The sequence below is a fragment of the Dromiciops gliroides genome, chromosome 2 (assembly GCF_019393635.1).
Source record: "Dromiciops gliroides isolate mDroGli1 chromosome 2, mDroGli1.pri, whole genome shotgun sequence".
NCBI lineage: Eukaryota > Metazoa > Chordata > Mammalia > Microbiotheria > Microbiotheriidae > Dromiciops > Dromiciops gliroides.
Genome location: NC_057862.1, coordinates 560,379,068 through 560,401,747, shown reverse-complemented (window position 1 = coordinate 560,401,747; position 22,680 = coordinate 560,379,068). Strand labels below are relative to the sequence as shown.

Genomic DNA, 22,680 nt, shown 5'->3' with positions numbered 1-22,680 from the left:
CTTCAGCCTACTGAGAAGAATGTTCCTTTGATCAGTTTTCTGTGTAAGTGAGCATCTCTCATTCGATTTCTGTATTTCACTGACTTATTCCAAACTTCCAATTGAAACCACAATTCCATGTTTTGTATCAGCTCTCTCAGTAGTGCAAACATAATGTGTACCCTCAAAATGGCCATAATTTTTCCATATTTAAATAATAGTGAACATAGCAGAATCTTGTGTTGCCTTAGTGTAGAAACTGTCTTACTAAGGCCTGCCCTCTATGTTATAAAAAATTATTGAGCAAATGTAGTCTCATTTTATTTGTATGCCACTGTGATCGATGACACTCCGAAATGGAGAAAAGAGTTTTCTGACTTTGGGAGGACCTTTGGACTTCAGAAAATAGTAACAGTTCATAGTATCTTCAAATACATCTTTTTTGTGCCATGAGAAGTGGGTAAATAGGTGGATATATAAGCATTAACAGCACTGATTTACTTGATTCAGATTTATTTAGTGCTGTGAGGAGGAACCGTGGAACAATTTTGTCAAGAAATTAATTTTATTTTTATGAAGTGGTTGATTATTAACTTTTTGCTTAGTTATCTTTAGTTATCCTTTTTTTTTTTCAGTCCTTCCCTAACAATTTGGTAATAGAGTTGGATTAAGCCTCCAGTGACAATTGCTTCTCATTCAGCAGAGGGAAGGAAAAACCCTCTTGATTTTTCCTGGAATTGTATGTGGCAGTGGTTGCTATGGATCCTGGATGGAGAAGAGCCAGCCTTCTACCACCCTTCATGGGAAGTCTCAGAGTTACAAGATGCCACCTGGAGGTTTGAAGGAAGAGAAAGGCCAGGGTGGAGTCATTCCTTTTTGCAAAGGCCTGCTGTATCTTCATTCCTTCCTACTTGGCAGCCAAAAAGGGGATACTTCCTTGTCTCAAAAGATTTAACAGTTCCACGTCCCAGAAGGCTGACAGAAAGCAGTCAGGGAAGGAATGCCATTCTCAAATCATCATGCCTTCTCAGCACTGAGTCAGCAGAGGGAGGGCTGCCTTTGCACATGACCTATTCGGTCTTTCTTGTGTCTTATATTGTCACTGTATCAGATATTTATGTTTAAAAGTTTCTCTCTCTTACAAACAACAGTTCGGTCTGAGAGGAGTTTTCCCCCTAGAAATATGTGCTATAAAGACAAAAGGTATCAGCAAAAAGTTCTCCCTTCTAGCCGGAGAGGGGAGTTAGGGAGAGATTCTCTTCTCAGTAGGTTTCAGAGGGAAGCAAATTCTGCTCTACCTCATTATGAATGAATTTCAGTCCTGAGTATATTGCTCTTTTCTAAAGAAACTTATTCATCAGGTTGAATAATACATAGGTGTGGTGTTTCTAAAATCAGCCAAATGGGCCTCTCTGCTGGCTTTTACCTGCCTTTTTTTACTGCTTCCTAAGAAGATAGTGAGCTGCTCCTCTCTCTCAAGCTACTTGAAGGCTGGTGGTCCACAGCCTTGGTCCAGGTTTCCCCCATTATTATGTGTTCAAGAAAAAAAAGGGGTTAGAGGGTTTTTTAAGGGAGAGACTTGAAACAGATTGCATTGCCTCATGAGTGAGCCTTAGGATGTGGGTAAGTAGCCTAGAACAGTGTTTTCAAAGTGTAGTCCAAAAGCTACTGGTTGTTTACCAGGTGATATGCAGACTCAGTTCTTTCAGGAATAACTCATACATTCATCAAAATATCTATATTTTCTGATGTACATTAGTAATTTATTTCTTATATTTGTTATTGGGAACTTATGAACAGTTCAGTTCAACTCACATTTATTAAGTACATTTAAGTTTAAATATGCCAAGCCTTTTGTCTTCTTGGAGCTTAGAGGCTAATACAAAGATGACGTGCAAGTCAGCCAAACAATAAATCAGCAAGTACTAATAAAGCCCCTGCTATGTGCCCTACTTTGCATACTACTATGTACACTGTGCTAGGCAGTGAGACTATACAAAGAATAAACAACTCCTTTTTACAATGAGCTTACATTCTAATGGGGGGCCAGGGAGAAGGAGAACAAGTTTATTCCTATAAAGTGAATAGACATAAATATATGCAATTTAGTTAAAATCAAGGTAGTTTGAGAGAGAAAGCATTAGCAGTTTTGTGATGTTTAAAATCTAAATTGTGGTCACCTTAAATCAGAAGCTTCCGCACCAGTCTTTAGGCATTAAACATTTATTAAAGCATAGAGATATTCACAAGGAGTTAAGAAAAAGAAGTCCTACCTAGCCCAGAGTTCCAGTCATCACATTCCCCCCTTTGTTTCTTCTAGAAGTCATTACTGCTTCATCACATTTTACAATAAACTCTCTTTTTTCTTAAAAAAAATGCTTAATTCCCAAAGACTGGTGTTAAAGCTTCTAACTTAAGGTGACCACACATTTAGATTTTAAACATCACAGTTTGGAGACATCAGAAAAGGCTTCATGCAGAATATGGTCCGTCATTTGCATCTTGAAGAAACAGAGAGACTCTGTGAAGCAGAGGTGAGTAGAGAATGCATTCCATTGACATGTGTTGCCAATGCAAAGGACCAGAGAATGGTGATGGAGTGTCATGAGTGGGGAACAGAGGAAAGCCTAGTTTGGCTGCATCCCGGAGCCAAGAGGGGGATTGGTATCTAATAAGGCTAAAAAGATAGCTTAGGAGTGTTTGTGAAGTGCCTTAAACATTAAACACCAGGTTTTTAATTTTATCTTAGAGTCAGTGGGAAGCCACTGGTTGAATAGAAGAGTCATATGCCACATCTTTGCTTTAAGGAAGATCACTTTGCAGGATGGATTATAGTAGTCAGGGTTTTGAGGAAGAGAGATCAATAATGATGCATTAATATAGGGGAGAGGTGATGAGGGCCTGAACCAAGATGGTAACTGTGTGAGTGTAGAAAAGGGGTCAGATGTGAAAGATGTTATCAAGGTAGAAAGTAAGATTTGGTGGTTGTTTGGATGTGTTGAGTAAGGAGTCAAAGATACTGCTGAGATTATGAATCTGAAAAAACTAGAAGAATAGTAGTACCTTCTTGAGAAATAGGGAGATCTGGATTGGGGAGAGTTTAGGGGGAAAAAAGATAATGAGTTCATTTTAGACATGTCTCAGAGATAGCCAGTTTGAAATGTTCAGTAGGGATCTGATGCCATATTGAAGCTTGTGGGAGATACCTCATAGATCTGAGGTCATATGCAAAGAAATAACAGTTAAACCCATGTTAGCTGAAGAGGTTACTGGGAGAGTCTAGAGTAAGAAGAGAATAGGGCTCAGGACAGAACTTTGGGGAACTTCTACTATTAGGGGTCATGATGTGGATGTTGAGCTAGCTAAGTAGTTCAAGAAGAAATGGTCAGACAGGGAAAAGGAGAACCAGGAAAGTTAAGTATCTTGAAAGAAGAGAAATTATCCAGAAGGAAGAGGTTGTCAACACTTTCAAATGCAGCAGATAGGTGGAGAGGAGAAGAACTGAGAAAAGATGATCAGAGTTGGTAAGTAAGAGATCATTGGTAACTTTGAGAGAACAGTTTCAGGTGAGTAATGAAGTTGAAAGCTTATTTGCAAATGGTTGAGTGAAGGACAGGAGAGGGATTAAAGATCTTAACACAGCTTTTTAAAGGAGTACAGCTGAGAAAGGGAGGAAAGATATAGATGAGAGCTTGAAGTAATGGCTAGTTAAGGGGTTTTTTTAAGGATGGAAGACACTTTGAAGGCAAGTAGAAAAGGAGCAAGTTAGTAAGGAGAGATCAAATATTCAAAAGAGACATGATTGAGAATTCAGTCTGTTGGGAAAAAACAGCAGAAGATTGGATTATGTGCACATGTGGAAGGATTTTATCTTGACAAGGATAAGGGCCATCTTTTGTCTGAAACTGGGAGAAAGGAGGAAAGAAGGGGTTTTAAGATGAAGGAAATGGGGAAAAAGGGAGCTCATGTTGAATGACCTCAGTTTTTTCCAGTAAATTAAGAGCCCATGTTCTTAGCATAGACAGTGGAGAGGAGGAGGAAGTATGGGGAGCTTGAGGAAAGCAGAGAATATTTAGAATAACTTCTGTTGAAAGTAAGATAGGGAACGACTTAGAGATAAATAAAAGGACTTCCTTGCTGCAGTGAGGACCCGGTTGAAGTTGGAAAACATAAATTTGTGATTTTACTAGTCAGCATAAGCAACTATATTTCAATGTGACTATTTCCTGCATTGATGAAAATTGCAACCCATCTATTCTTATTCTGTACAATTCTTCTCTATATTTTTGTACAGTGTTTGTTACAAGAGTTGAAACAAACACAAACTGATACATGATAAATACATGAGAAGTATAAACAAATGACCTTTTTGTGGTTTGACTGAAGGGATAATCAGTAGTCAGTAAACATTTATTAAGTACCTACCTATGTGGTAGGCACAGTGCTAAGCACTGTGGGGGTGCAAATAATAAGACAGTCTCTGCCCTCAAAGAGTTTACAATCTAATGGGGTAAGGCAGTACACAAAGGAAAGCTGCAGAGTGATGGGGGAGCCTGCTGCTAGAGGGTATCTGGTACAGGGGCGTGTTTGTGGAGTCAACACCCTGAAGAGAAGCTGGAGGGAAATGGAGAGATTGCTGGGACATTCTAAACCCTCTCTAAGGGGAGGCTTTGGGAAGAAGTTTTTCCTCCGTGCTCAGTCTTCCAGGCAGAGGAGAGAGGCAACTGAGTCAGTCCTGAAGCTGTTGAGCATCAGAGCTGAAGCAGCCTCAGTGATGATGAGATTTCTGGTGATGCGCTTCTCCTAGGGGGGATGCGTGATGTTGGTGGGGTCAAAATCCAGCTGAGAAGCTGGTGGAGAATGGAGAGCAAATCAACGAATCAAAGAAGATTCCCTTGAGTAGATGATATTTGAATTGAGCTTTAAGGGAATGGCTGGCATCTAGCATACTAGCCCCTACTTTGTCCCAGGCGTGTACTAAGCATTGGGGGTATCAAAAAAGGGCAAAAGACAGCTCCTGCCCTCAAGGTGCTTACAATCTAATGGGGAAAACAACAGGGAAAGAAATATATACAAAGCAAACTATATACCTGATAATTAGAAAATAATTAACAGAAAGAAGGCATTAGGATTAAGAAGAGTTAAGGAAAGCTTCTTGTACAAGTGGGATTTTGGTTGGGACCGAGTAGATGCCAAGGAGGTCAGTAGGTAGAGTGGAGGAGGGAGAGCTCTCTAAGCATGAGGGTCATCCAGAGAAAATGCCTAGAGACAAGAGGTGGAGGGTCTTGTTTGTGGAACAGCCAGGAGGCCAGTGTCACTGGAGGGAAGAATATGTGTGGGGGGAGTAAGGTATAAAAAAGTCTGGAGAGGTAGGAGGGAGCCAGGTTATGAAGGGCTTTAAACACTAACTAGAACATTTTGTATGTGTTCCTGGAGGGATTCACCAGATAGAAATGGAGGGAAAATTTTCAGTCAGTTGATTAATACATGTGCCAGAGACTGTGTTAAGTGCTGGGGATAGGAGCTGACCATCTAACGGCAAAGTAATGCCTCTGCTTTTTAGTATACTGTCCAGATTGTTCATAAGTTTTTTTTTTCCCCAAGGAGCAAGTGTCTTTTAACGTCATGGCTACAGTTGCATCTGCAGTGATTTTTCAGACCAAGAAGATGTAATACTGCTTCCATTTCTTCTGCCTCTATTTGCCAGAAAGTGATGGGGCCAGTTGTCAAGATCTTAGTTTTTTTTGATGCTAAGATCAAGTGCCTTCTTAATTCCTCTTCACTCCTGCCATCAGAGGGTATCATCTGTGTATCTGATATTGTTGCTGTTTCTCCCAGCAACCTTAATTCCAGCTTTTGATTGATCCCACCTCTATCTACATTTAAGTTAAATAAGGTGACACTCTGCATGCTACATACAGCCTTGATGTACTCCACTTCCAGTCTCAAAGCAATCAGTTGTTCCATGTTCAGTTCTAACTGTTGCTTCTTGGCTTGCATACAGGTTGCTCAGGAGACAAATAAGATGAGCTGGTTTTCCCATCTCTTTGAGGACTTGACACATTTTGTTGTGATCCACAGTCAAAGGTTTTAGTGTAGTTAATGAAGCAGAAGTGGATGGCTTTCATCAACTCCCTTTCTTTTCCCATAATCCAGCTAGTGTTGGCACTTTGATCTCTAATTCCTTTGGTAATTCTGGGTTCACATACTGCTGAAGTGTAGCTTGCAGAATCTCAGGCATAACCTTGCTGGCATGTGAAATGAGCACAATTCATTCGGTAATTTGAACATTCCTTGGCATTGTCCTTCTTTAGGATTGGGACATAAACTGATCTTTTCCAGTCCAGTGGCCACTATGGAGTTTTCCAAATTTGCTGGCATATTGAGTGCAGCACTTTAACAGCATCATCTTTTAGGAGTTTAAATAGCTCAACTGGAATTCCAGATCTCACTAGATTTTTGTTAGCACCGTTTCCTAAGGCCCACTTAACTTCATTCTCCAGGATATCTGGTTCTAGATCAATAACCAAACCATCATGGTTATCAGTGATGTTAAGATCTTGCTTGTCTAGTTCTTTTGTGTATTCATGCCACCTCTTCTTAATTTCTTCTGCTTCTGTTAAATTGGGCTAACTCTGACTCAAACCTTATGCCTTAGAGGACCTAGAACCAGTCTGGAGTACAGGAATGACAGATGAACTGGGATGTCCTCCAGCTGACATTGTTAATTTAATATGGGCACTTACCTGCCTGTGTAGCTAACCTTCTATTCAGGAGCTGGCCCGTGTTGAGTATTGGAGAAATATTTTACTGTACTTAAAATGCTCTTACCAAGGGTTTTTCCAGGCTTTTATCAGAGTAATTTGTCAGTCAGCATGAATTGTTAAAGGAATAACTATGTGCCAGAAACTGTGCTAAGCTATAGGAATAAAAAGAATAACAAAAACAACACCCCCCTCCCCCCAACCCAAGTCCTGCCCTCAGGGATACAACATGTAAATTACTGGGCATATACTGCATGGATAAAGATAATGTAGAAGAGGCAGCATTAGCAGCTCTGGGGTGGATTGAGAGGGAGACCAGGATAGACCTCTTGCAGGCGGTGGGCTTTGAACTGAATCTTGAATGATGTCAGGGAAAATAAGAGGCAGAAGTGGCTGAGCATTTGTATTGTTTTGGATTCTTTTGTAAGTGTCAGCAAAGTTAGAAAGGAGGGGTCCTGGGAAGTAGAGAGATTCACCCTTTTCTAAGGAAGAGACAGGATATTTTTTTGAAACTTGGTTATGTTGGTTATAACTGATTATGTGGCAGTGTGGTAGTTCAGTCAGATTTTAAGTTAAATTCTCAGCAGTTTGAAGAAAAAACTTGTTTTGTTTCTTCCTCACATAGGGTTCAGAGACATTCTTTGAATTCCCTTGAATAATTTAGTTCAGCAAACATTTATTAAATACTTACTGGGTACAGGCACTAGTGATTAAAAAAAGAACTATCTTTGCTCTCAGAGAATTTACATTCAGTACTAAGGGGAACATGATATGTACACAGATAAGTAAATAAAAAATAAATTGAGGAACAAAAGGGTATCATTAATAGGAGTCAAGCAAAGCTTCAGTGTAAAGGTGTGAGTGCATTCCTGATATAGAGATTACCTGTGTCAGAGATGGATGGTCATACTGAAAATAGCCTCATAAGATTAGTTCTCTTAGAAGACTCCAAGCTAAGAGAATAAACCTTGAAGAATGAATGAAGCTTGATGTCAGAATCCCAGCAAATGACAGGTATTTTTAAAATTAAATTTTCTTAGGTCATTCTGAAAAACAGTATGGCAAAAGAGAAGTCATTCATATTTTGATCTTTGTTTTCCTTTAGTGCATCATCTTGGGGCAGAAGTGGAACCTGAAGAATACCCAGAAGACATAAAGTACCTACACCTCAGAGACGTGGACTAAAAGATTTGGAAAGGGAAAAAAGGGAAAAAAGCAAGACAGAAATTAGAAATCTATGTCATTCTGTGTTAAAAACCAACCAAAGGAATGTTACTATTTTCTGTTGTTGCTGTGGCCTAATAGTGAAAGTGAGTCATATCATTTTTCATCGTATTCTGCATTTGGTTTATCCTGGCTCCTGAATGAGAGGCAAGCATTTTAAATACATAGGTAGCAATAGAGCACATAATTAAAATGTCTTGGTTTCATATATATTTTGGTTGGCATTCTGAAAGAGACAGTCCTCTATCATTTAAGATTGGATACTCATTACATCTTCTGTTGTATTTGTGTTAGTGTTGTGTATATTCTGTTCATGCTCTACACACCACTGGGATAGTATGTAACTTTTGTGTCAGTGTTAAGGTATAAAAAGAACAATAATCATTGACAATTTACTGTGTGAGCCTTGTGTATCTTTTAAACTTTCTCTTTTTTCTAAAAACAAAAAATAAAAACAGCCACAAACCACTTTGTTATTAAACAAATTCTGCTACCTTTCTGTCTAATAGTATTTTTTCTAGATAATGCATTGAACTTGATTTTTTTTTTTTACAAAAGGGACTACTGAATTCCCTGTGAAATGATATTTTGCCAGAAGTATCATGCAGTATTTTAACTTCTCTTATCTATTGGGTTATCTTATATAAAGGGTTTTCCTTACCCCTCTTTTTTAATTCTTCCCTACCTTTCTCTGGTGGAATGGCATCTAAAGCAAATTTATCTCATCTACTTTCATTTGCGTTTTATAATGTTTTAGTTGTTTTTTGTACTTCATTCTCAAAAATGACCAATGACATCAGAAGGGTGATATCTTGACTTGTAAGTGAATTTGATTTAAGTGAGGCAGAGGTGTGCAAAGTCATCAGCTTCACTCTCCTCCAGGGTCATCTGAGTCAAGTGGTCAGGAGGACTGGAGATGGCGTTGGATGCAGTGGGAGAGACCCTTCCCTGATTTCTTCCCTGACTTTTTAAGCTAAGGTCTTTCCCAGGTCTGTTTGAGGCAACACCCATTCAGTGATTTAAGGTTAGGTAAGAAATGAGGCAAAAGGTGGCCTAGTCTGGCTACTCAAAAAACAAAAACAAAAAAGAACACCATGGGGGAAGACCCTCAGGGTTTCTGCCAGAACAGAAGCAATTGCTATTTACATTTACTCTGAGCAGTCAAAACTTAAACAGTGACCAAATGCAGCTTGGGCTGGGACCTATTATTGGCCAATCGATGAGGAGCGCTTGTGACCCAGATCAGATGGCCAGCTCACCCAAAGACTTGGAGGCTCATCATGAATCTTATAAAATAAAAAGAGATTTATGAGGAGAGAGGAATAATGGCCAGGGTGCAGATCACCATGGTGACTGTCCCACTTGAATGACAGAAGACCTGGTCTTTTGTATCTTTTCAAAGCAAAGAAAGGAGAGGGAAGGGCAAGATAACTATGTGGGGAACTTTGAATAATGGGATAACAGTAGGCTATGCAGCATCCATTCATATCCTGCATATCTTGCAGACCTTGGTATAGCTTATCAGCTTCCAAGGGTCATGCTTGGCCACACCTTATTCCTGAGGTGGGAGACAGAGCTGCATTTCCCTTGGCCTTAGGGGTTGGGATCATTAGGTTTCTTGGGATCCCGCTGAATTCCTGCAACATGTGTCATTTCTCAAAAAATATTCAGGTCCGGCCTCAGACACTTAACACTTACTAGCTGTGTGACCCTGGGCAAGTCACTTAACCCCAATTGCCTCACTTAAAAAAAAAATATTAAGGAAAAACAAAATCCTTAAAAAGTTGCTTCTCGGTCAAAGGCTCTTATACATTGTATCCTGTCTTTAAATATTTATTCTTTGCCTAGAGAAGATCCAAGCTTTATTTGGTATTTGGGTAATACCTGAACTAGGTCAATACGAGACCATTAACTCAATTCTGTGTACCTGTTGTTTAGGAGGGCAGGTAGTACAGGAGATAGTGTGTTGGACTTGGAGTCAGGAAGACTTGAGTTCAAATCCAGATGCGGATGTTTGTTATGACTCTGGGCAAGCTCTCAGCTTGTTTCCTCATCTGTAAGATGGGGATAATAATGCTACTTGCCTCCAAAGTTTGTTGTGAGATCAAATGAGATGGCATATGTAAAGTGCTTTGCAAACCTTTAAGCACTTTATGAAGTTTAGCTATTATTACTGTCTAATCCAGTCACCTATGCAATTTGTTTATTTTAAATCGTGTGGGAAGAAATGCCAAAATTTCACAAAAGTGCATTGATTTTTTTTAATTGGGTGGCCAAGAAAGTTTTTCTAACTTGCTTCATTACAGACTCGCTCAGTAAAAATCCACTGGTCTCAACTTTGGGCTTATAAACCTATGGGGAGACCTCTACTTTGCAGGGAAGAACCCTCCTCAGTTACAGTAGCTCTGAGATGTGATCAGACACTTTGGTCTTTGACACACTCATAACTCTAACCAGAATCACAGTCACAGAATTTCAGAACTGAAGAGACCCTCAGGGCTCATCTAGTTCAATTGGTACCTGAACTATACTCCTTTGTATGATATACCCAACAATAGCCATCCAGCCTTTGCTCTGAAGACATCCAGTGAGAGGGAACCTATTACCTCGTACAGCAGCGTATTCTACTTTTATATCACTCTAGTCATTACAGTATTTTTCTTTACATGAAACCTGTTGCTCCTAGTTCTGCTTTCTGGTGCCAAGCTGAACAATTTGACTCCTCTTTCTGTGTGGTAGCCTTCAAATACTTCATCATACCTAGCTGTTACATCTCCCTGAAGTTTTCTTTGAGAGGCAGTGAGTCAGTGCTTAGAGAACTGGCCCCAGAATTAGGAAGACCTGGGATCAGATCCTGTCTCTGACATATACTGGCTGTTTGACTGTGAGCAAGTCAGTTAACCAATCATTGCTCCCTCTCTCCAATTCTCTTAAGCTTCAAGGAAGATACATATCTGCATTCTGCCTCATGAAATCAACTGCTCCAGTAAAAAGAAACAAAAAATCGTCTTCCCCAAACACCCACCTCTTTCAGCTAATCCTTATCTGGAATAACCTTAAAGCCTTTCACCATTTTAGTTTCCCTTCTATGGACCTTCTAGCTTATCAATATCCTTTTGTAAATGTAGTACTTAGAATTGAACTGTATTCCTGTTGTGGTCTGACAGGGCTGAGTGCAGCATGTACCATCACCTTCTTATTCCTGCCTTGTCTGATTCACAGTGGAGGCTAAGATCACGTGAGCTTTTCTGGATGTCGTATCAGTGTTGATTCATATTGATCTTGTGGTCTTTTTCTGATCAAAATGTCCAATTTAAAAAATTGAAATGTAAAACTTTGTTTATGTTTTGAACAATTTCATTTTATACAATTAGTTCCATTGTAATGTATCAAAGAAGCGCTTTTTGCAGAGGTGAACTAAACCAGAGGTGTCAAACGTGTGGTCTGTGGGCCCTGTGAGGCCCTCAACACTCCCAAGTGCAGCAGTCCTAGATCAAAATGTAATTGGGAAATATTTAACCAAATAAAATACCATAAAACACAGATAATATTACATTTTAAAACGGTCATGTGGCCCATAGGGATCCTTGTGTGGAGATGAATGGCCCCTCATCCCATTTCTATTTGAATTTGACACCATTTATTTAGACAATGTTTTGCCAATTAAGTTCAAATTCACTTCAAAGTGATTTGAATGCTATAGGACTCAGCTGTAACAATCCCACAGTGTGAGTGCACTTTCCCTTTTATGCTTCAGTTTTTTGATGTTCTTTCCAGAGTAGAACATTTTCAGAGATACCATCATTAGTTACTATTTGGTAGTCAGATACAGTATGGTCTTCATTAGTCTGTTCTAATGGGAAACAGAAATAACATAGTTAGGAAAATCACCAAGTAGATAATTGGTAAAGATAAGCAAATGAATTACAGAATGACCATGAAACAGAACAAACCTTATTTTATTGTGTGAAGATGAAATATCTTTCAGTATAAGAATAGGTAAGAAAGAAGCATCCTGAAGAATAGAGAATGGTCAGTAGAATTTTAGGACAAGCTAAAACTGTAGAAAATGGAGAAAGACCAGAAGTTCTCCCTGGAATACATGGCTTTGATAAAGTTATTAATTCAGCTTCTTCATCCACTCTAGCCATAGGTTGTTTCCAACTATTCAGTGTAGGATCAAGTACTAAAATTAGATGCTGTGTTCAACTCTACTTTGCAAAATATGAAGTGTCAGCTTTCTCTTCTGGTCTCACCCAACGTGTCCAATTGTTTTTTGCTTGTTTCTACAACTCACTGTTTATTGTCTATTAAAACATCATTTGAATGAAAGTGGGAGTTTTGAAAGATACCCTTCTGAAGATGAAACTACCCTTTTCCTTAACACAATTATCCTCTCTGGAAGCCTTGGCAGATCTGAAACCTATGACTTTAAACAGAGTAATATGAAGAAATAGTTGAAATGCTTCATTTAATTTTCTCTTTGCTGGTTTACTTTTTAGTAAACTTTACTTTTGACTTGACTTTTTAGTAGTTAAAACCCTTGCCACCATTTAAAATGTAAATTGTATAAAGTCATCTCTTGTGACTAGAAACTCCACCTCATATTCACCTGATTGGTAGAACCTAGAGAAAAAGTAAATTCTTTCTACTAATTTATAGCTATGAGGCTATTGACTTTCCACAGTTCTGCCTCACTTAAATCCAATGCATGCTCAAGTCATCACCCATGATGTCATTGGTCCTCTTCAAAAACAAACACAGCTGTCCACTTTTAGGTTTTTTTGATGGTTGTGAAAAGGATTTTTCTACCAAAAAGCCCTATTCTGAGGCTTAATCATATGATGGAGGTGACCTTAGGTTCTCAAAGTTTATCCCAACAAGCTCTAGTAGGCCCTTCTAAGTCAGAAAGGCTTCACGTGTGGCCCTGGTGCTGGGCTCTATATCTTTTGTTTAAGAATTTAGGATTAAGTGCAGAGATGCTCATCACCAGAGAGTTAGCCACTCGGCGATGGATGCTTGGGTGCTAGCAGCTCATGAAGACCATGTACTAAAGCACCACAGAGTTGAGATCTTCATTACTGGAGGAAACCCACTTCTTGGGCTGAATATTTGAAATGTTAAAATATTTGGAAAATTGAAATGCTGGAAAAATGAGAAATATTTAATCAATAAATTGAATAGGTTCAACTCCTATCTACCATCTCTGTTCCTTTTTCTAAACAGTAGAGTGCTATTTAAAAGAAATCATAAAATCATAAAACTGTATTAAAGAGGTCAGTCAACAAGCATTTATTGAGTGACTGTTATGTGCCAGGCCCTATGCTAAATACTGGGGATATAAAGAAAGACAAAAGATAGTCTGCTCTCAAGAAGCTCCCCATCCAATGGTTCTTTATGCTAAGGACCCAACAGAGCCTTCATTGCTGCACACCATTCCTCTTATTATCGTATTTACTCTTAACCTATATCAGCTGTGCCAAACCTCCTCAATTCTCAACTCCCTAATTATACTTCCCTGTCTCTCAGCAGGTAGCCTTCATTTCCTGAGAAAAGGGGCCATCTTATGCAAAGTCTCTCATCTCATCTAATGCTTATGAAATTGTAAGCTCTAGCAATTATTGCAGAGGTTTTCCTGCCAGGACAGACTCCAGTACTGCAATTTTTTTTTTTTAAAGAGAGATGTTGAGATATTCCTCTATCCTTCCCTTCTGAAGATGAAACTACCCTTTTCCTTAACACAATTATCCTCTTTAGCTGTGTTCTTCGTCTTATTTCTCTCCCTGTTTTCCAATCTTTTCTATGACCTTGTTCTATTGGTATTTCCTCCCACCCTTCCTCATCTTCAACATCTCTCTCTTTGTCCTTTGACAACTTCCCCCATGTCTATAAACACTGTCTCCATTATTTAAAAATAAAACCCAAACTTCCCTTTATCCATATACTACCTCAAACTATTGTCTTCTATTTACTTTTTTTATTCATTCATTCATTTATTTTTATTTACTTTTTCCTTGACAAACTTCTAGAAAGAATCATCTACCTTTACTACTTCCATCTTCTTGATATTCATATATTCTTCTACCTCCTGCAATCTAGCCCCTTATTGCTACTAGTCTAATGATGCTGTTCCTGGGAGGGGTTGGGGTGGGGGGGACTCTCCACATGGTTCAGGAGGGCTAGCTCACCCAAAGAATTGGAGGGGATTAAAAAAACAACTGGGTGGGATGGGGTTTGAATATGGGCTATCAGTAAGATTATGCAGCACTCATCCTGCTGGCATACAAGGGACCCACATCTCAAACTATGGAATTTGTATTTCACCTTTTGTTCCTTGCAGACAGGGTTTTTGTGCTCTTGCCATATCGCATTCTTGAGGTGGGAGGCAAAGCTGTTTTTTCACTTCTGGATTCTTTGGTTTCAGTGTCCAAAGTTTAAGGATTTCTTAGGAGTTGTGGTCTCTTAAATTTCTTGGGGTCCCATGTCCCACTACACCCACCATAAGCTACTCCATCAAAGATTACCAATAACGTGATTGCCATTGCTACTGAGATCCAGTGACATTGGTCTCCTTTCTGTTCTAATTCTAGGAATTTTTCTGTTTCCCATACCTGGAATACTCTCCCTTCTCATCTCCATCTCTTGACTTCCTTAAAGTCCCAGCTAAAATACAACCTCTACAAGAAGCCTTACTTCCTTAATTCTAGTGCTTTCCTGTTGATTTTCCCCTCATTTCATAGCTTGATCCTACATAGTTTTTACATGTTGTCTCCCCCATTACACTATGAGCTCCTTGAGAGTAGGAACTGGTTTTTACTTTTCTTTGTATAATGAGAGAAATGATTATTAATAACCAATGGCTTTTTTTTGGGGGGGGGTGCAGGGCAATGAGGGTTAAGTGACTTGCCCAGAGTCACACAGCTAGTAAGTGTCAAGTATCTGAGGTCAGATTTGAACTCGAGTCCTCCTGAATCCAGGTTTTTGTTTGTTTGATTTTTTGTTGTTTTGTAGCTAGGTGGCACAGTGATTAAAGCATCAGCCCTGGATTCAGGAGGACCTGAGTTCAAATTCAGCCTCAGATACTTGATACTTAACTAGCTGTGTGACTCTGGGCAAGTCACTTAAACCCTCATTGCCCTGCAAAAAAACCAAAAACAAACAAACAAAAATAACCAATGGCTTGGGGAGACCCAGAGGTCCCTCACCTCCAACTTTTTCTGAAGTCCTGAAGGACATTAGAGATAATGAGATTGGATTCAGACCCCACCCAGGTTGGAAGCCATTGTGCTCTATTCAGGTTTGGGTGAGGATAAATTCTTTGAATGGATTTCCCAAGGCTGGGGGTGACTTAGAAGTAAATGATATAACCAAAGTTCATTTGAATAGATTCAGCCTCTCATTGTAATACTCATTCTCATTAATTTTTTTTGGTGAGGCAGTTGGGGTTAAGTGACTTGCCCAGGGTCACACAGCTAGTAAGTGTTAAGTGTCTGAGGCTGGATTTGAGCTCAGGTCCTCCTGACTCCAGGGCCGGTGCTCTATCCACTGTGCCACCTAGCTGCCCCCATTCTCATTAATTTTTAACCAATAAGAGTTGATTGCCACCCTCAGGAACACCCCTCTTCCAATGGGCCTATTAGGTGTGAGCCTGCTGCCATCATTGTCTTTTGTCTAAGAGAGAGATGTCCAAATGACCATCCTTTTATTAATAAACATGCTGACATTTAAAAATTTATTTATTTATTTATTTATTTTGGTGGGGCAATGAAGGTTAAGTGACTTGCCCAGGATCACACAGCTAATAATCATCAAGTGTCTGATTTGAACTCAGGTCCTCCTGAATCCAGGGCCAGTGTTTTATCCACTGTACCACCTAGCTGCCCCCTCTATGCTGACATTATTAATAAAATGACTAAATTACCCAAATTTTATCTCTCAAACTTTTAAAATATCACAATACCTAGTGCTTAGCACAGTGCTTGGCACAAAGTAGGCATTTAATAAATACTTATTGACTGGCTGCTAATGGGCCCTATTCTGTCTTCATCCTCCTTGACTTTTATGAAACATTTACCACTGTAGTTTCATCTTCCTTTTTGAAAGTCTACTCCCTTGTCTTCTATAACACTGCTTTCTCCTGGTTATCCTTTGTGTCTAAGGCATTCTTCTGAATCTGATTTGTTACTTCTTTCTTTTGTCCCATAACTGTGGGCACCTCAAGACTTTTTCTCAGCAACTTTCTCCTCTTTTTTATGTTATATTGGCAATTTAATTCACTTGTATAAGCTTCAGGTTATCCTTCCTATATGGATGACCCTAAAATGCAAATCACAAGTTATTACCTCCCCCTCAGAGCTACAGTCTTGTATTTTCCAGCTGTCTGCTGGTTATCTCCCCTTGAATATCATCAGCCTAAAATTTTACATGTCCAAGACAGAACTCAGAGCTTTTCTTCCATTTTCCTAATTTTCCATTTTCTATTGATAGTTCCACCATTTCCTCAGCCACCCAGGATTTAGAATCTCAGAATGATCTTTGACATTTCCTTCTTCATTCAGCACGTAAAATTGTCCAATCCTATTTTTAACCTCTGCAATATTTCTTACTCCTATCCCCTTTCTTTCTTACTTTCCTGGTTCAGACCTAAATTCCCTTCTCTCCTGAACTATTTTAATACCCTCCTAGGTGGTCTCATCACCTTTAGTCTCTTCCTCTCTCTAATCCATTCTTCATTGTACTGCCAAAGTAATTTTGCTAATGCACAGGTGTTATTACATCACTTCTCTGTTCAAGATCTTTCAGAGCCTCCATAATGTTGGTTGAATAAAATATAAACTCCTTATACACACACACACACACACACACACACACACACACACACACACACACACACACACACACACACGTCCCTATGCTTCTTATGTGCTTACTTCAAGGCTTAGTTCAGAAGTCATCTTCTCCACTGGTTCCTTCCTTTCCTAATCTCAACACCTCAAAGTTATTTTTCCCTTTTGGAATCTACTTGGAATACTACTCTGTTCAACTCTCCATTTACATTTTAAAATTGTATTTTAGTCCTTTGTATACTTGTCTTATCCCTCCCCTACTAGATTGTAAATTCCTTTAGGGCAATTTTTCATTTTCTATCTTTGCATCCTTAGTGTCTAGTCAAGTGCCTTGCATGTTGTAGAAAATTAATTGATTCAGAACAAATGCTGAAAGTCTTTAGCTTTATAAGTAATAATGTACCTTTATTGGTAGCATGTAAAACTAGATGACATTTTTGTTAAAATACTAAATTCACTCTGTTCTGCCCTGTTCTAACTTCATCAAGAATACTGTGTTCAGGGGCAGCTAGGTGGCGCAGTGGATAGAGCACCAGCCCTGGAGTCAGGAGTACCTGAGTTTAAATCCGGCCTCAGACACTTAACACTTACTAGCTGTGTGACTCTGGGCAAGTCACTTAACCACAATTGCCTCACTAAAAAAAAAAAAAAAAAGAATACTGTGTTCAATGCTGGATATCACATTTCAGGAAGGATATGGATAATATGTTGGAGAGTTTCTATGGAAAGGCAACCAGGATTGTAAAGGAATATAAGATCATGCCATATGAGGACTGGTTGCTATTAAGTCTGAAGAACAGAACAAAAGGGGGTGTGTGGTAGCTGTCCTTAGGTATTTACAGTACTGTTATTTAGAAGAGAGAACAGTTTTGTTCTGCTTGGCCTCAGAGGTCAAAGGGCAAATTTTGGCTGGTTGGGATCGGATAGGAAATGGGCTCCCCTTCATTACAGAACTTTAAGCAAAAGCTGATTGACTCTGCATTTGTTGTTGGTTGGTTGTTTTTAGTCTTGCCCAACTCTTTGTGACTCCATTTTGGGATTTTCTTGGTAAGGACAGTTTCCATTTCCATCTCCAGCTCATTTTGCAGATGAGGATCTGAGACAAACAGGGTCAAGTGACTTGCCCAGGGGCATATACCTAGTAAATGTCTGAGGTCAAATTTGAACTCATGAAGATGAGTTTTTCTGATTCCAAGCCCAGTGCTCTATCTGCTGTGCTATTTAGCTGCCCTGACCATATACTGGTATACACAATTATTGTTTAGCTATGGGTTTGAATAATCTCTGAAGTTCTTTCTGTTTCTGAGATTCTGTGCATACGTGAAATTTACCAATAGTACTAAAGACCTAAATTGTTATTTATTGCTATTTTAAAGCAGACCTAAAGCCCACATCATCTGGGTGAGAGAGAACACCTCCAGAAGTAAATAGTCTTCATGTTTTTTTTTGTTTGTTGTTGTTATTTTACCATTGCCTCACAGTTGAGATGGTGGTCCACTGCAGTCATAGAAGAAAATTAAAATGAATAATTTCCTTTGTTTATTCTGAACTTAACCAACAAATTATGCAAGTATTTCAATTACAAGACAGAACCAAGAGAGGTCAATAAACGAAGCCACAAATCCATGTAATGAAAATCTTACCTCCTCCTAAGTATATGATCAATTTAACATGCTATCTCCAAGGCAATTTTAGTAGTATTTTTTTTAAGTGAGGCGAATTGGGGTTAAGTGTCTTGCCCAGGGTCACACAGCTAGTAAGTGTTAAGTGTCTGAGACCAGATTTGAACTCAGGTACTCCTGACTCCAGGGCTGGTGCTTTATCCACTGCGCCACCTAGCTGCCCCAGTAGTATTTTCTAACAAATCTCCATTCAGTTCTCTTCTGTGCATTAGAAAAAATGTTTAATGACTCTTTTCTTTTTTCATTTTGGCAGCTCTATCACTACTCCTTCCTCTTACCTAAAAAAAACAAAAATAAAAACAAAACCAGAGGGAAAAAAAGTAAAACCCTTGTATTAGATATGTATAGTCAAGCCAAACAAATCCCAACATTGCCATGTCTAGAAATGTATCTTGCTGAAAATCTGTAAAGTCTGAAGATCTCACTGTACTTTGAGTCATCATCCTTCATCAGGAGAAGGGTAGCATTTTTCAGGCATTGGTCCTTTGAAATTGTTGTTGATCATGTTGATCAGAGTTCTTAAGTCTTTTGAAATGGCTTTGCTTTAAATTTTCCATTTTATAAATTTTTCTCCAGATTCTGTGTACTCATTTCTGAGTTGGTTCATACCAATCCCTCCCTGCCCCCACAGTTTTCTCTGATACCTTCCCTTTCATAATATTTATGGCATGGTACTAGATCAGTATACATTTATAGACCCTGCCTTCTTCAAGTATTCCTCAGTTGATAGACACCTCCTTAGTTTCTAGTTCTTTGCCACTACAAAAAAAACCAAACCAAACCCAAAAAAAAAAAATGGTGCTAGAAATATTTTTTCAATCAGGGGTTCTTCTCTGTTCTTCTTGGGGGTATATGCTTAGTAGTGGTTTATTGCTAGATCAAAGGGTGACTTTTGTATTGCATTGTATTTATATTGTACGTAGTAATTATATTGGTGACTTTTGGTAAAATATTTCCAAATTGCTTTACATAATATTTGGACCAATTCACAGCTCCGTCAAGTATGCCTGTTTTCCCACAGTCCCTCTAACACACAATTCCCTTTTTATTAAAACTCTATTTATTTTGATTCTTAGACTTTTGAGTACAATATTTCATAACTGTTGAGTACCTTACAGTAAGTCAGCATGATATGCTGGAAAAACAATTAGATTTGGAGTTAGAATCCTGGTTCTGAATCTCAGCTCTGCTATTTAACACTTTGGGTGTGACTTTGGGCAAAGTACTTTCTCCTCTTTGAGCCCTAGTTCCCTCATCTGCAAAAATTAAGGAATTGTGTTCCAGTATCTGTTCGACCCTTCCCACTCTAAAATCCTTAAATCTTACATTCTTAATGGGTATGAGTATTTTCAGAGGAACATTACCATTTAGTTGAAGTGTTTGGTGTGGGTGGGTTTGTGTTCATGCATCAAGGAATTCAACTTAGCAGCTTCATTCAGGATTTGTTTCAGAGGAACTTATTCAAGTGGGAGTTCTGGCATCATTTTTCAAGTCTTCCTTTGAATTTCCAATATTGTGCTTTGTACCACTCAGTCTTCCATGGGGATAATTGACATTTAGCACTTAGCACAGTGTCTGACATAAAATGGGTGGTTAATAAATGTTTATTGACTGACCGATTCATAGATTTTAGTATTTACATATAATGTCTTCAAATGGAAGTCACTATCATCATTATTATTTAGCTTATTTTTCTGAGGGGCAAAGACATCTGCAAATAAGAAAATCTATGAATCAATCAGTAGTACTTTATGAGGATTATCTCATTTGAATCTCAACCTTGTGAATTACCCTCATTTTATTGATGAGGAAACCTATACTTAGAGAGTTTAAATGTCTCATCCGAATCCCCACAGCTTAAACAGTCAAAATTCAAAACTGCATCCTCTGACTTTACTACATATAATACTTTCCCCATTATATCACACCCTTTAAATATGTAGTTTCACCCAGTAGTGATAAGGTTTTCTTTTGCTCAGACAGGTAATGTTAGAAAGTCTATAGCCAATATATTAATTTCTAAGTTTGTGTTTGGCTTTGTATTTCTCTAAGGAGTCATACTGAAAACAGCTCCAGAGTTCCTAGGAAATACTTCTTCAAAATATGACTTAAGTAGCATTTGTTTTTCCCCCATCAATTGATAATAAATTTTTATATAAAGTTTATGCTATTTTGAGATGACAATATAATTAGTACCTACAATATAAGAAAACAAATATTCATTAAGAACCTCAGTGAAAGAGGCAAAGCCAAGATGGCAGAATAGCAGCAAAAATTGAATTGAACTACCCATCAAAACTCCTCAAAATAGATCTAGAAAACATACCATGTGGAATCCTAATGGGGAAATACAGAAAAAAAGGTCACAGTGAGCCATTTTTCTGGTCCTAACATCAAGTCCAAAGTCAGGAAGTAGGCTAGAAGAATGAGCAAAAGAAGAATTCTATTACCAAAAATTATTGTAGTGACAGGGAAGCTTAAGACACCAAACTTGGAAGAGGAGAATGACTCCAAAACATTTACATGCAAAATATCAAAGAAGAACAAAGTTTGCTCACAGATTCAACTAGAATTCCTGAAAGAGATGATCAAGAATTAAACATAGTTTAAAAAAATGGTTTTATAATGAAATGAATTGCTTAAGGAAAAAAATTGGGAAAGAAATGAAAAGGAATTAACTGATTGTCAGAAAAGATACAAAACCTTGCCCAAGCAATAAACTCCGAAAATTAGAATGGACTAAATAAAAAACAATGATTCCATAAGAAATAAGAAATATTAAAATAAAGTCCAAAGACTGAGAAGATAGAAGAAAATGTAAAGGCAGCTCATAGTAAAAACAACTGACTTGGAAAACAAATGGAAGAGAAAAAAATTTAGGAATCATTGGAATACTTGAACATCATGACCAAAAAAAGATCTACATCTCTTTCATATTTCAAAGAAATCTTAAAACTGTCCAGATCATTTAGAATGAGAGGAAATAGAAAGTGGAAATAGAATCCACTTGTTACCTCCTGAAAGAAGCCCCCAATGAAAACTCTCAGAAACATTATAGCCAAATCCCAGAGCTTCTGATATTTAAAAAAAAAATACTCCAAATACTACAGTCAAGATTGCACATGATTTAGTAGGCACCATTATAAAGAGGTGGAGAGCTTGGAATACTCTATTCCAGACGGTAAAGGATATAGGTTTATAGCCAAAAATAACTTTACCCAACAAAAAATGAATATAATCATACTGTGGACAATATGGATCTTTAATGAAATAGAGGACTTCAAAGCATGCTTCTAAGCATGCTTTGATGAAAAGACCAAAACTTTGTAGAAATTTTGAAGTTTAAATATAAGAATGAAACACCAGACAACACACCACACACACACACACACACAGCACACACAGATAACCATGAATGCACAACCAGAAGGGACAAGCAAGGATAAATCGCTTGCATTCTAAAATGGAGAGGTGATATCCCTTCATCATTAGGGGTCATAGAGAGTATAAGTAGAAAAAAACGCCATAGAGTGTTCCGTTATGTCTTGATGATCTTAAGAGAAAAGTGAGAAGAAGTGAAGAAGAATATGCTGGGAGTAGGGAGCATAGTAAAGAAGGTTAGGGAAAATTACCTCATAACTAGGATGAACAAATAGACCTCTATATAAACAAGTAAGTGGGAAGCAAATAAATAAGAGAGAAAAGGGAGAAGGGGGAATTGTTGGTGTTCAGTTACATCTGACTTTTCATGACTCCATTTGGAGTTTTCTTTTCAAAGATACTGGAGTGGTTTGCCATTTTCTTCTCCAGCTCATTTTCAAATGAGGAAACTGAGGCAAACAGGTTTAAGTGACTTGCCCAAGGTCACATAACTAGTAAGTGTCTGAGCCTAGATTTGAACTCAGGGAGATGAGTCTTCCTGATTCCAGGTCTGGCACTCTATCCATTGAGTCACCTAGATGTCAGAATTACAATAGAGATACCCAGTAGTTCATAGGATACAAAATCTAAGAAAGGAGCCAACGATAAAAATCCATGACCTAAAATGTCTATACAATTTTACAAAGTATAGGTTACAGATTAGATGAAATAGAAATCCTAATGCAGGATGGCAAATTTGACCTCATACATATCATTTAAACTTGGTGAGATGGAACCCATCTATACTATGACTCAAATGTTATA

The 22,680-nt window shown here is 38.3% G+C and overlaps 1 protein-coding gene across 1 annotated transcript in view; it reads left to right on the top strand.

The window, feature by feature from the left end:
* DTD1 (D-aminoacyl-tRNA deacylase 1) overlaps positions 1 to 7,951 on the top strand; it is a 199,162-nt gene extending 191,211 nt beyond the window's left edge. The window contains exon 6 of the mRNA XM_043988032.1: positions 7,849 to 7,951. The gene's annotated coding sequence lies outside the window, so the exon portion shown is untranslated. The remainder of the gene's footprint in view (positions 1 to 7,848) is intronic.
* Positions 7,952 to 22,680: the final 14,729 nt, after the last annotated feature.